The sequence below is a fragment of the Lemur catta genome, chromosome 6 (assembly GCF_020740605.2).
Source record: "Lemur catta isolate mLemCat1 chromosome 6, mLemCat1.pri, whole genome shotgun sequence".
Classification (NCBI taxonomy): domain Eukaryota; kingdom Metazoa; phylum Chordata; class Mammalia; order Primates; family Lemuridae; genus Lemur; species Lemur catta.
The window spans coordinates 35,501,645-35,514,561 of record NC_059133.1 but is presented as its reverse complement, the minus strand read 5'-3'; the positions used below and the strand labels follow the sequence as shown (position 1 = coordinate 35,514,561).

General features: G+C 34.5%; 1 protein-coding gene across 2 annotated transcripts in view; it reads right to left on the bottom strand.

The window, feature by feature from the left end:
- PAWR (pro-apoptotic WT1 regulator) overlaps window positions 1-12,917 on the bottom strand; it is an 87,399-nt gene that overhangs the window by 36,655 nt on the left and 37,827 nt on the right. The window lies entirely within an intron of this gene.

Below are 12,917 nucleotides of genomic sequence, written 5' to 3'. Positions count from 1 at the left end.
TCCCTAAGCAGCACATTCAAAGACAAGGTCTACAATGGACGATATGGAAGAAAGCTGCCTGAGATGGAGTCTTACAACATTAGGATGCTGTGGATAGGAAGTCCGGAGACAAAATGGAAAGGGCAAATTAAAGGAACAAGCAGGCTGAGATTCCAGAGAATGTTCAGCGTCTTCTCCTGAAATGCAACAGACTGCTTATACCTGGCCCTCATCACATCAACCTGTGGCAACTGGGACCTGGGGAAACAGTACAAGAAAAATTATGATACTGTGGCTACTGCTACTGCTTTGAATCCAAACTGTTCTTGACTAACCCAGGAGACTAGAGTCTTTTGCCAGGATCCACAGGCTAACATTTTAGCTTGTAAGCAGGGTAAGATTTCAGAGCCTTCACAATTCTTGACAGAGGTAAAGACTGGAAAGGCATGTGCTTTGATCACCAAGGAACATAAATAATAAATAGTTTGAGAAGTTTAGACTTTTCACTACGTAATACAGAAAGCTGTTACAGTGCTACAATTCCTAGGACTATAAGTATAACACGATCAAAATTCTTTTTAGAAAATGAACCTGGTATAGCAATTCAGAGTACAGATTAACAGGAACAGGGACCAAAAGTTAAAAGACTAAACAACATAGTAGACAATTTGATCCTATGAAAAATGATATCTCCTAGGTGTAAAACAGAGTCAATGAAAGAAATCTAGTACAGGGCACAAAAGAAATTAGTCCTAACTAGAAAAAGAATCCGTCTTAGGACTTTTAAAAAAAAACTTTCTCAAATCAATAGACAGTGTCATGTTTAATGACAAAATACAAGCAAAATTTAAAAGTAAAATCGGACACAAGACGTTGACATCCACTACCAACATAACAGATAACATCATTCTGTCACCTGATAAAATTAGGTAAGAAGAGATTTCAACATTAGAAAGGAAGCAAAATTACCGTTATTTTTGAAGATATAATTTTATCAAAAAACCTTAAAAATATTTTAGAATTTTTAGAGTTCCTTAAGATGGTTTTTCAGTAAGTATGCAAAAAATAGCTTCCCAAAGTAACATCAATAACCAGTTAGAAAATTTTTAATAATAGCCATAAAAATAAACTAAAAAACAGATAGTACCTGTATGAAAAAAACTATAAAACTTTACTGAGGAATAGAAATTGAAACTTATTCTTAAATTAAGAAAAACCTAATACGGTGAACGGATGAAGGATCTGTTAATCAATGTATAAACTGAATGAAAATTCCAATCAAAATCCTAATGGAATTTATTTGGAAAGCAGGGGTGGATCATTTGGAAGAATAAATATATAAGACATCCAAATAATTACTTTTTTTTAAAAAAAGTTATAAAAGAATGCTCTAGTTAATATCAAAATATACATAGTCTGTCCATATCCATTGTTAATATAACAAGAATGCTTACATGGCTGGATACTTTCTGGACAGCCCTCCAGAAAGTGTTTTATTATAAAAACACAATAATGAAAAATACATGATAGAGGTCCTAGAGTAGAAAAGAGAATGAGGCCGGTCTCAGTGGCTCACATCTGTAATCCTAGCACTTTGGGAGGCCAAGTCAGGAGGATTGCTTAAAGCCAGGATTTTGAGACCAACCTGAGCAAGAACAAGACCCCATCTCTACAAAAAAATAGAAAAATTAGCTGGACATGGTGGCATGCGCCTGTAGTCCCAGCTACTCAGGAGACTGAGGCAGGAGGATCCCTTGAGCCCAGGAGATTGAGGTTGCAGTGAGCATGATAATGCCACTGCACTTTAGCCTTGGCAACAGCGTGAGATCCTGTCTCAAGAAAAGACAAGGAAAGAAGGAAGGAAGGAAGGAGGGAGGGAGGGAGGGAACGAAAGAAAGAAAGAAAGAAAGAAAGAAAGAAAGAAAGAAAGAAGAGAGAGAGAGAGAGAGAGAGAGAGAGAGAAGAAAGAAGAAAGAAAGAAAGAAAGAAAGAAAGAAAGAAAGAAAGAAAGAAAGAAAGAAAGAAAGAAAGAGAAAGAGAAAGAAAGAAAGAAAGAAAGAAAGAAAGAAAGAAAGAAAGAAAGAAAGAAAGAAAGAAAGAAAGAAAGAAAGAAAGAAAGAAAGAAAGAAAACAAAAGAGAATAAAACAGCATAAAAAGCATTTTAAAATCAAGCAGTTCTTCAATATAGCACTGAGATAAGGGGTTAACCATTTTGTACAGTGGGGGCTAAGAAGCAAGAGTACAAGATCTGGAAAGAATAAAGAGTGGTCTCATCTCTAGTCTTCTACTCTGTGAAAACAATCATCCCTCATTCTCCAGCATGTGGACTGCAAAAATCCCTTGCCATAGAATGCAATGTCAATAGCTTAATGTTAGAATTTTTAAATTATAGAGTAGTGTAGATAGAAAGTAAAAGTTAAGGCAAGTATCCATGAACTGAGCAATGGGATATTATTTTGTTCATCCTTGTTTTCATTTTCTGAGATGCAGCCCTTCAATACTAACCTCCTCCTTTCCTACTCCTTCAATAAATGTAGAGTTGCTTATCAACACATTAAAAGAAACAAAGAGGCCAGGCGAGACAGCTCACACCTGTAATCCCAGCACTTTGGGAAGGTGAGGAGGGAAAAATCCTCTTGAGGCCAGGTGTTCAAGACCAGCCTGGGCAACATAGCAAGACTTTGTCTCTATGAAAAAAAAAAAAAAAGTCTAGAGAAAATAATTCTACGCTTTGTATGGGAACGAGAAAAGACCCCGCATAGCAAAAGCAATCTTAAGCAAAAAGAACAAATTGGGAAGCATCAGTTTACCAGACTTCAAACTATAATACAGGCTATAGTAACTAAAACAGCATGGTACTTCCTGAGTGGGTTGTTAATTTCTTGAAGCTTGGTGAATAAATTAAGTCTACTGGAAGTGATAAGCATGTTGTGAACAAATGATCTGACTGACATGTGCTATGTCTTTTGCAGCAACATGGATGGAACTGGAGGTTATCTTACTTCAAACAAGCCAAGTACAGAAAGCCAAATATCACATGTTCTCACTCATTAATGGGCGCTAAAAAGTGTGTGCACATTGGTCATAGAGAACAGAATAAGACAATGGAGACGCAAAAGAATGGAGTCGGGGGTGGATAATGAGAAATTAGGTAACAGGTACAATGTACATTATTGGGAGATGGATACCCTAAAAAGCCTTAACTTGACCACTACGTAATCTATACAGGTAACAAAATTCCACATGTAGCCCATAAATTTGTACAAAAACTGGAAAAAATTTAAAAATAAAAAAATAAAATATACAGATTTTTCCAGGAAGACAGCTATTCTAGAAAACCCAGGAATATCTTTGTAATCTTATCTGCTAAAAAGTTGCTTGGTATTTTGGAACATGTCACTAACAGCAAAACTATTCATGATATTTGAGTCACTAACAAAGTACATTTTTATCTGTCCAAAAAAATTGAAAGCGACTGTACTATGTTTTAATAGTTCTAAGACTTTGTTTGAGGTAACAGACTGCACCGTCACAATATTAGCATCACCACAGTATTTCAAACTCCTGTTCTGATATAAAACATACCATATATTATACATATTCAGTAGGTGTTTGCTGAACTAAATATTAGGGTGTTTGGTGGAAAGACTAGAGTGATTGAACCAGATTACAAAAGACACTGAGGCTAAGTAGGAACTGGAATGTGAAGTCATAAATACAAAGAAACCAGCTAATCATGATAATTTCCTGAGAAAATATGACATAATGTACTCTGACCAACCTTACAGTAATATATACGTTAAAAATGGAAATAAACTTGACTTAGTAATCTTAAAGGTAGTAGCTTCCTACTACTAAAATTTCTATTACTATAGCTCAAAGGTTTTTAATATATCCCAAAATTTTACAAGTTCACAGTCTGAACTAACTAAAAAGAATTCATTTCACAGTAGCTTTTTCCTATCAATTTTATAAAACAATTCCACAAAATTCAGGAGTTCAGAAAACACAATATACCATTTGCCTATTTTAAATGCAATTTGTATTAACACATTTTTAAATGATTCCAGTATATGTAGAACAGTTTATTCCATAGAACTTTTTACTTACAGTAATAAGAATTCTTGGATAGTAGGAATAAACCTAAGCACAAATGACAATCATCACTCACAGCTATAATTTATCTAAATCATGTATACTGAAGTAAACAAGAAAATGCAATTTTAAAAAACATTTCAATTTAAATATTTGAAATCATTAAAATTAAGTTTTAATAAAATCCATGTTTAAGCCAAGTTTTGATATTTTCACAGCTTAAAATATATGATACACTTTTTAGTTCTTGGAAGAGTTCAACTAGATATTGCTTCACATTCCTTTCTCTTTTTTCACATTTGTTCTCCTCCATAAGTAATGAGTCTTACCAATGAACATGACAACTTATTCATCTCCAAATAGACAATACTGAGAACAGTTCATAAAATCCTTTAAATGCTACTGACATTCCTATTATGCTCATTCCTTTAATTTTCAGAATCCTTAAAAAAATTTAATGTCAATCTCTTCTATCCAAATGCTTCAGTTTACTTAATATATGCACATCTGATTTTAATTTAAAACTCCTAAGGTGTTTCAGTTTTTCAACGAGTATTTGAAAATATAATTCTCCATAAAGCTTGAACAAACTAAGGGAAATAGGGTAACATTTTAATATAAATCAAAATGAATAACAGAACTACAACATCTAAAAGGAAATGCAAATTTTAAACAGTTAAGTTCAATTACATTTTTGTACCATATATCATATAAATATGGTTCAAAAAGCATGACTGCCCATTGCATTTAAAAGACAATCAAGTAAATGATCTTAGCAAAGCTTTTAAGGGAAACAAAACAAAGGAATTAGAGCTCCATAACAGGGGGGAAAAATCTGTATTTGGGATCACACAATTCAAACCATGAATGTGAATTAAGTGTCTGTGCTTTCCAAAATTAAAGTTATTATATCCATGAAAGGTATTAGGGGAGTTAAGAAAGATTCCACTCATTTTCTTCAGGGAGACCATGTCAATTCTATCAGAACTGCTGCTTCTTTATCTGTCTCCTTCTCTGGTAATACCATTCTCATCCTTCATTAGTCCTTTATCTAGCATATACCATTCTGTCATCTCTCAACCTCTGCCTAGCTTTTCCTCACTTTCTATCACTGCTCCTAAGCCAAAATTTATTTAGAAATGATTAAACAAGCAAAAAAACCCTAACATAACAAAAGGAAAATTGAAGTAAGATCAAACTGATAAGATCTCTATGTGAAAAGAACTGGGCAAAGTAAACAAATGGCATCTCTGTTCTATAGCAGAAAAAAAGCTATCACATATCTATGTTACAATGAATAAAAAACTGCTACATACACACACACACACACACACACACACACACACACACCCCTAAACTATAAAGTCTGAGAACTAAGTGAATAAATCAAAAGGCGTGAATTTTCAAAACTATTAAACATCCTGATTAACTTTGTAAATTAGCAACCAATTTGATTTATCACACTGAATTAGTTATACTTTATAACAACTTGGTAATATATTCATTGTAGTATTTTGATTTCATGGATTTAAAAGCTGTCAGCAACCTGGGCAACACAGTGAGACCCTGTCTCTACAAAAAATTAAAAAATTAGCCAGGCACGGTGATATACACCTGTAGTCCCAGCTACTGAGGAGGCTGAAGCATGAGGATTGCTTGAACCCAGTAGTTTAAAGCTGCTGTGAGCTATGATCAGGTACTCCAGCCTGGGCAACAGAGCAAGACCCAGTCTTTAAAAAAACAAAAACAAACAAACGAAAAAAGGCTGAGTCAGCAATAACAGGAAAAAAATAGTATTTTAGACAAAAAAGAAATCTCACTTATAAGGAATCTGAAAATCTAACTCTCCAAAAACAGGAAATGAAAACATACAGAATTTCATTCTTATACAATTTTAAAGCCCCTTCCCCACCTTTCAAAGCCTATATAATTGTCAGAAAGTCTAGTAAATACAGTTTTTAAAGCCAGCTAATTTTGACAGTTCAACAAGAAATTTTTACAAAATTTTATCCCTGGCCGGGCACAGCGTCTCATGCTTGTAACCCTAGCACTCTGGGAGGCCAAAGTGTAAGGATCTCTCAAGGTCAGGAGTTCGAGACCAGCCTGAGCAAAAGCAAGACCCCATCTCTACAAAAGATAGAAAAATTAGCTGGGCATGGTCTCCACAAAATATAGAAAAATTAGCTAGGCATGGTGGCCCATGCCTATAGTCCCAGCTACTTGAGAGGCTAAGGCAGGAGGATCACTTGAGCCCAGGAGTTTGAGGTTGCAGTGAGCTATCATGACACCACTGGCACTCTAGCCAGGATGGCAGAGGAAGACTCTGTCTCAAAAAAATAAAAATTAAAAAAAAAATTTATACCCCACCCCAAAAAGCTTTGTAAAATACAGCAGTTACATACATAACTATTGTAAATCCTAGATGTTCAGAAACCAACCACTAGCTCATTGAGGGTTTCTTTATATTTGTGGCTCTAATCTACAAAAGAAAAAGTAGAAGCAGAGTAAGCTACAGCTCCATGAAAAGAGATATTCTTAAATGGCTACCTGCTATTTTTCAACTGTCAAGGAATATCAGTATTTTACATAGCAAAATAAAGCAGTATCTAACTGTTTGGTTACCGTCTTAATCATATGAAAAATATTTCAACAGCACTGGACTAAGTAACAGCCACGTGAACAAACATGGATTATTTTCAGTCTACTATCTGATTTGCATCCATGCTTCTCTATAAATTCACACAATTTAGTGTGAAGCAAATGGTAAGATAAAAACACTACTTTCTTGATTCAGATGTGTCAAATCAAACACTAACATACAACAGTTACTTAGAAGGGAATACATTCCTTCAGTATAAATGTGCTTATTATGTGGTTTCTCTTCTTTGTAACTGAAATTTATTTAAATTGCCAAAATCTCATATCACTGGGTTTTAGTTTATTTTAAAAGGACCCAAAGTTCTTGATCTCATGTCAGAAGGACAGGACTTTTACAATGAGGAAAACAGAAAACAAAATGTCTACAGACAGTAAGTAAATTTTGTCTCAATTTTGACACTTATTGAAAAATGCTCTTCTACAGCATACTTTTCAAAGCCTTTTGAAGAATGATAATATGGCCGGGCGCGGTGGCTCACGCCTGTAATCCTAGCCCTCTGGGAGGCCGAGGCGGGTGGATTGCTCGAGGTCAGGAGCTCGAGACCAGCCTGAGCAAGAGTGAGACCCCGTCTCTACTAAAAGTAGAAAGAAATTATCTGGCCAACTAAAAATATATATAGAAAAAATTAGCCGGGCATGGTGGCGCCTGCCTGTAGTCTCAGCTACTCAGGAGGCTGAGGCAGTAGAATCGCTTAAGCCCAGGAGTTTGAGGTTGCTGTGACCTAGGCTGACGCCACGGCACTCACTCTAGCCCGGGCAACAAAGCGAGACTCTGTCTCAAAAAAAAAAAAAAAAAAAAAAAAGAATGATAATATGCCTTTTCCATTACATAATTTAGATCAAATTATATGCCTAACAATTACAACCCTGAAGTATTCATTTACATACCTTTTTTCAGTGTTCAGAACACGTTTACTGTTGACCAAATCACTTAAGTGCAAGATATAAATAGGACACTAGATAAAAATTATATTTCTCCATACCCCAGTTGTTTACCTATTCCCTTTATCAAATAACCAGTATTTAAATAGTACCTGGCTTCAGAAAGTTTAAAAAACAAAAAAAAACCTCTTACTTGTATCAATGATTCCCTTAAAAAAAAAAAAAATCTGTGAACAAAGATAAGAAGCTTTGTGTTTTTTAAATTTTGTTTGCAAAATTATTTTCAATTAAAAGACTAAAAACTCATGGTAAAGAAAAGACAACTTTACCTGAGGTCCAGACTGAAACTCGGATTTAAAATTTCCACAGATTCCAAACAGATTTGAGTTTACATGTCCTAATCCTAATAATTCTGAAATAATGACTATAGTTTCCAAACAGCCCATCAAGAGTACAGTGAACTCACAGACAACTCAAAAGACAGTCTGAGGGAAACAAAGTAATTTTAGGTATCTGTGGAATACTACATGAACCATTAGCTCAGGATAGTTCAGGTTCAAAATTAGATGCTGTTATATTCCCTTCCATGCTATCATATTTTTGCAACACTGAGTCTGTAATTAAGAAACCAAAAAGAAAGAACCATGCTCCCTCCAACCCCCAAATCAATGTGGAATAGGAAATGAGGGTAAAGGTTCCCATCTGATTCCAAGGTTTAACAAGTTGCACGGTACCCAAGAGATGTACACATCCCATTAGAAATTGTGGCTACTTGAATGAAATAAAAATATTTCTTCAAATAATTCATATATATTATTAATTCAAATGGCTACTAAGCTGACAGATGAACACTTACGTTGTTTAGACCTAACTAATAAGTAAACAAAACTATTTGGTTATTTCTTTAGATCTAAGGGCCTCATGAAAAAATTACTAACCCACTAAAACTGCAGTGAACTGAGAAAGTTTGGGAACCTTTGGATCTGGACAGAAACTGAAATGCCACTCGGGCTATAACTAAACTTAGCGAAACACTAACTGACTACTTGGCTTACAGTATGATCAAAAAGCTGTCAGAGTTGTGTAAGAGCTAATATACTCCATATACAAAAGTCCTCACACCTCTCAAAGAGCATTCTCCACCACTGCCATCTTTCCTTAACTGAAATCCCGCTCTGGCTTAATGAGTCCAGTTACTCTGCAGCTCTCTCTAGGGGAAAATGCTCCTCTGTCCTCATTTGGGCTTGCACAAGCTCATCTTCCTTTTTCGATACTTTTAGGAAAAACATCTAGTATTCTCATGATAAGGTCAAAACTCTTAAATTAACACAGGTCTTGGTAACAACATACACCTTATCAACAGTAACATTATTAATATTATACAGAACTTTTCCAAAATACTTTCACAACTACTAGTTCCAAATACAGTGTTTCATTGTATAATTTGAAGGTCCACTGAGCCAGCTTATTGTGATCTGGTTATAACAAGTCAAGGAGGCAGCAGCTTTCAGTAGACCAAACCCAGGAGTCTCAAAAAAGAACAAGGAGTTTCATGTCAGATTGTTACTATGTTCACATAATTTAGGCAAATCCCTCAATCTCCTCAATCCCAGTCTCTTGAACCATAAAAAGAGTCATTTTTATATACAAGTTCAGCATCCCTTATCCAAAATGCTTGGAACCAGAAGTGTTTCGGATTTCAGATTTAGACATATTTGCATTATATTGACTGAGCAGCCCTGATCCGAAAATTCAAGATGAGCAATGCTCCAATGAGCATTTCCTCTGACCATCACATTAGCACTCCAAAAGTTTCACATTTTGGAGCATGTCAGATTTCAAACTTTCAGATTAGGAATACTCAACCTGTACAGTTTAGTGATGTTCAAAATGACATTACGCTTATTAAATATATTCATAAAATGTTACTTGTTACATGAACAACTTAATGGGTACTTCATTCTCACAAATATTTATATAAAAGACACTGTGTTTGCTCGTGGGGATAGAGTAGTAAGACAGAAATAACTCCCTTCTCATGGAAGTTAAGATTCTAATGAGGAAAATAAAATATTAATCTCAGTTCCCTTCCACTAAAATGACAAAGAAGAAATTTTTAAAAGATTTAATTAGCACATAATGACAAAAAAACCTCTAAGTAACAGAATGAAAGATGACTATTAAATTTTAGAATATAGAAAGCAGACAGACAATTGCTGATTTAGCAGAGCTGAGATTTCCAAGCACTGAAATCTATATGCTAACCAAAAAAGGGAAAAAAAATTATTCCAAGGAATTGGACAAAAGGCTTAGGAACTGGAAGTATCAGAAGACCCTAAAAGCAAAGGGAAAGGGTGGACAAAAGCTGAAGGAATGGTAAAAAGTCTATATAGAAAGAAATAAGGCTACTCCCTCAGCCAGGCAATTATCCCATCCCCATGTTAATGGCTTATTCTCTGCAAATACTGAACCAAAGACATGTCTGACTCTGAGACATCAGTAATAATTAAGGGTGGAGGTGAGCAATGAACCATACAAGAAACAAGAAGTTATATATAAAATAGTGGCATTTCCAGTCCCCTATCCTGTGGATCTCAAAACATTAAAATGAAAAAAGTATAATAAATATTCCCTGTATTTTTAGATTTATCAGATTTACTACGTGCAGTAAATATTTATAATGGTTCCTGTCCACCAAAAAGCCATATTTTATCATCAAAGAAAAAGATTTACTATGTTCAAGTTTTATATAGAAATAGAGAAAAAAGAAAAAGGAAATTATTTTCAGAGGCTAGATGATCATCCTGTCAGGGATGCTTTAAGCAATAAATAGAGGTAATTTAATAAAATTTTAGGTACACAAAACAAAATGGTTATGTAGTTATTTTAACACACATTAGAAAAAACACAGCTAGGATACTTAACCTGTAATATCACAGATATTGTTTAGTCAATAATAAAAATTTTAAAAATATTAACACAAGCATTTTGTAGAAATGCTAACAGTATGTGAATGTCTAAACTTTGAGGCACACTACTGCAGAGACAATTACTAAATTAAGTGGGAAAGTTAGGCCAGATAAACTACAATTTATTCAAACTTCAAGGACTCCTCCTTCAAATGTGACTGTAGAAACTTTTTTATATTTATACACTTTAGGAAGCAAATGTTTTTTGGATTTATATTGACATAATGTAGGTTGAGCAAAGATACATTTTTTCCGGGACATTTTCCCAAGACATTAAGTAAAATAATTCTTTGAGCTATGATAATTTAAAGTTCTAAAAACAGTACAATAGACTAGATAAAGAAATAAGAAAGCACTTAGATAAGACAGAAAAGAGGATAACTAGCAGTTATATTGATAGAAACTACCATTTTTTGAGCTTCTACTACGTGCCAGGCAGAGTTAGACAATCAAAACAGGTAGTCTTTACACAAATCCCCCTTTTGCAGATTAAAAATCTAAGACTCAGAAATTAAGTCATTTACTGGTGGTTCCAGTCATGAGGAAGGTAAAGTCGAAGGGGAAAAAAGTGTGACCTAAGGGTAAAAAAATCCTTTGATAACCAACTAAGTACCACAATCAAATTCCCGATAAATTTTCTATCATTCCTATAATTCCTGAACATCCTTATAAAATCCATAAGTAAATAAATTGACTTAAGACTGGTAGGTAAACAGATGGAAAATAAATTAGATTTGGTACATTTAGCATTCCAAGGAGGTATTATGCCCAGAAAAAAAAACCATGAATTTGATAGGACAGATTCATTATGTTCATCTTATCCTAGGTGAGGACTTAATTACATTGCTGGTTCACTAAATGAAGAATCACAGCAAAAAAATACCTAAAACTTCTTTTTTGTTTTTGAGACAGGGTCTTGCTCTAGTCTTCTGGGCTAGAGTGCAGTGGTATCATCATAGCTCACTGTCACCTCAAACTCCTGGGCTCAAGCAATCCTCCTGCCTCAGCCTCCCAAATAGCTGGAACTATAGGCGTGTACCACCAGTCAATTTTTCTATTTTTTTGTAGCGACAGGGTCTCACTCTTGCCCAGGCTAGTCTCGAACTCCTGGGCTCAAGAGATTCTCCTGTCTCCCAAAGTGCTAGGATTACTGTGAGCCACCATGTTCGGCCCTAAAACTTCTTAGATGACCACATTTCCACTTTTCAATTAAACAATGACAGAAGTTATTGAGCAACCTAAAAACAGCCACCAAAAAACCACACACAAAAAACTTGGCTATATGCTTTACACTTTCATGATTTGTATCCTTAAAAAGTCAAAGGACATTTAGACAATTAAACTTAAATTCTCTTGTTTTCAGAAATCCTCCTATACTTGCATTATCATAAAAAGCAATAATTTGAGAAACCAAAGGAAGACTCTACTATTCATGCTTTTAAAATGTGCTTTTAATTTCTCTGACTACTAAAAGCTATAATAATGTCACTTGGAAAACAGAAGGCTGAGTGAGCATCTGAGGGTAAAAGGAATGTTTTCACAGGCACAGTTGGTAAATACCACTGGCTCTAGCTGAACATTCTTCCTTAACTGGAAGCCAATCACAATTTAACTTTAAAAATCTCCTTGTTACATAGTCACAGAAAACTCAAGTGCTGAACTAATACTATAAGAACCATCAACATCCTTTTCTTTTTACTGTGTTTCTGAGTCCATAAGGAGAGCTCCAACTTAGTTGAACTAGTCAACTAGTTCAGATGTTAGTCTAGTATGGGCACTACAAAAGGTAAACTTTCATACTGCATGCTTTCATGTTTGTGCAACTTTCAATTTACAAATTACCATAAAAGTGCTTTATGGAAAGAATAACAACTTAGGGAACCACCCAACATAAAATTTTAATGTCAAAGCAGTCTTCACTGCATTACAGCATAGCAGTGTGAATAAGGCCAGGATAATGGTAAGTAATAATGCTACGCAAATGCATCCCATAATAATAAATCTGCAGTCAGTAAGTCTACCTGGGTGCTGGAATAAGTGACCTTAAGCAGAAAGAACTAGGTAACTGGGAAATGCATGAGCATAACCACATGGAATAAATTTTAAAAATTTTAAACAAAACAAAATATTATATTTCTGACATTTAAAGTTTTTTTCTTTCTTCACACTTAAATTATTACTCTAAGTGACTAAATTAAAAACATACCATAAACATGAACAGACAATTCAGAAAAGAATACAAATACCCTGTAAATATGTGTAATAAATATGTACAATCTCCAAGAAAAGTAAATTATAACCAAAAGAGAGAGAATTGGTTCAAAAAATTGTGG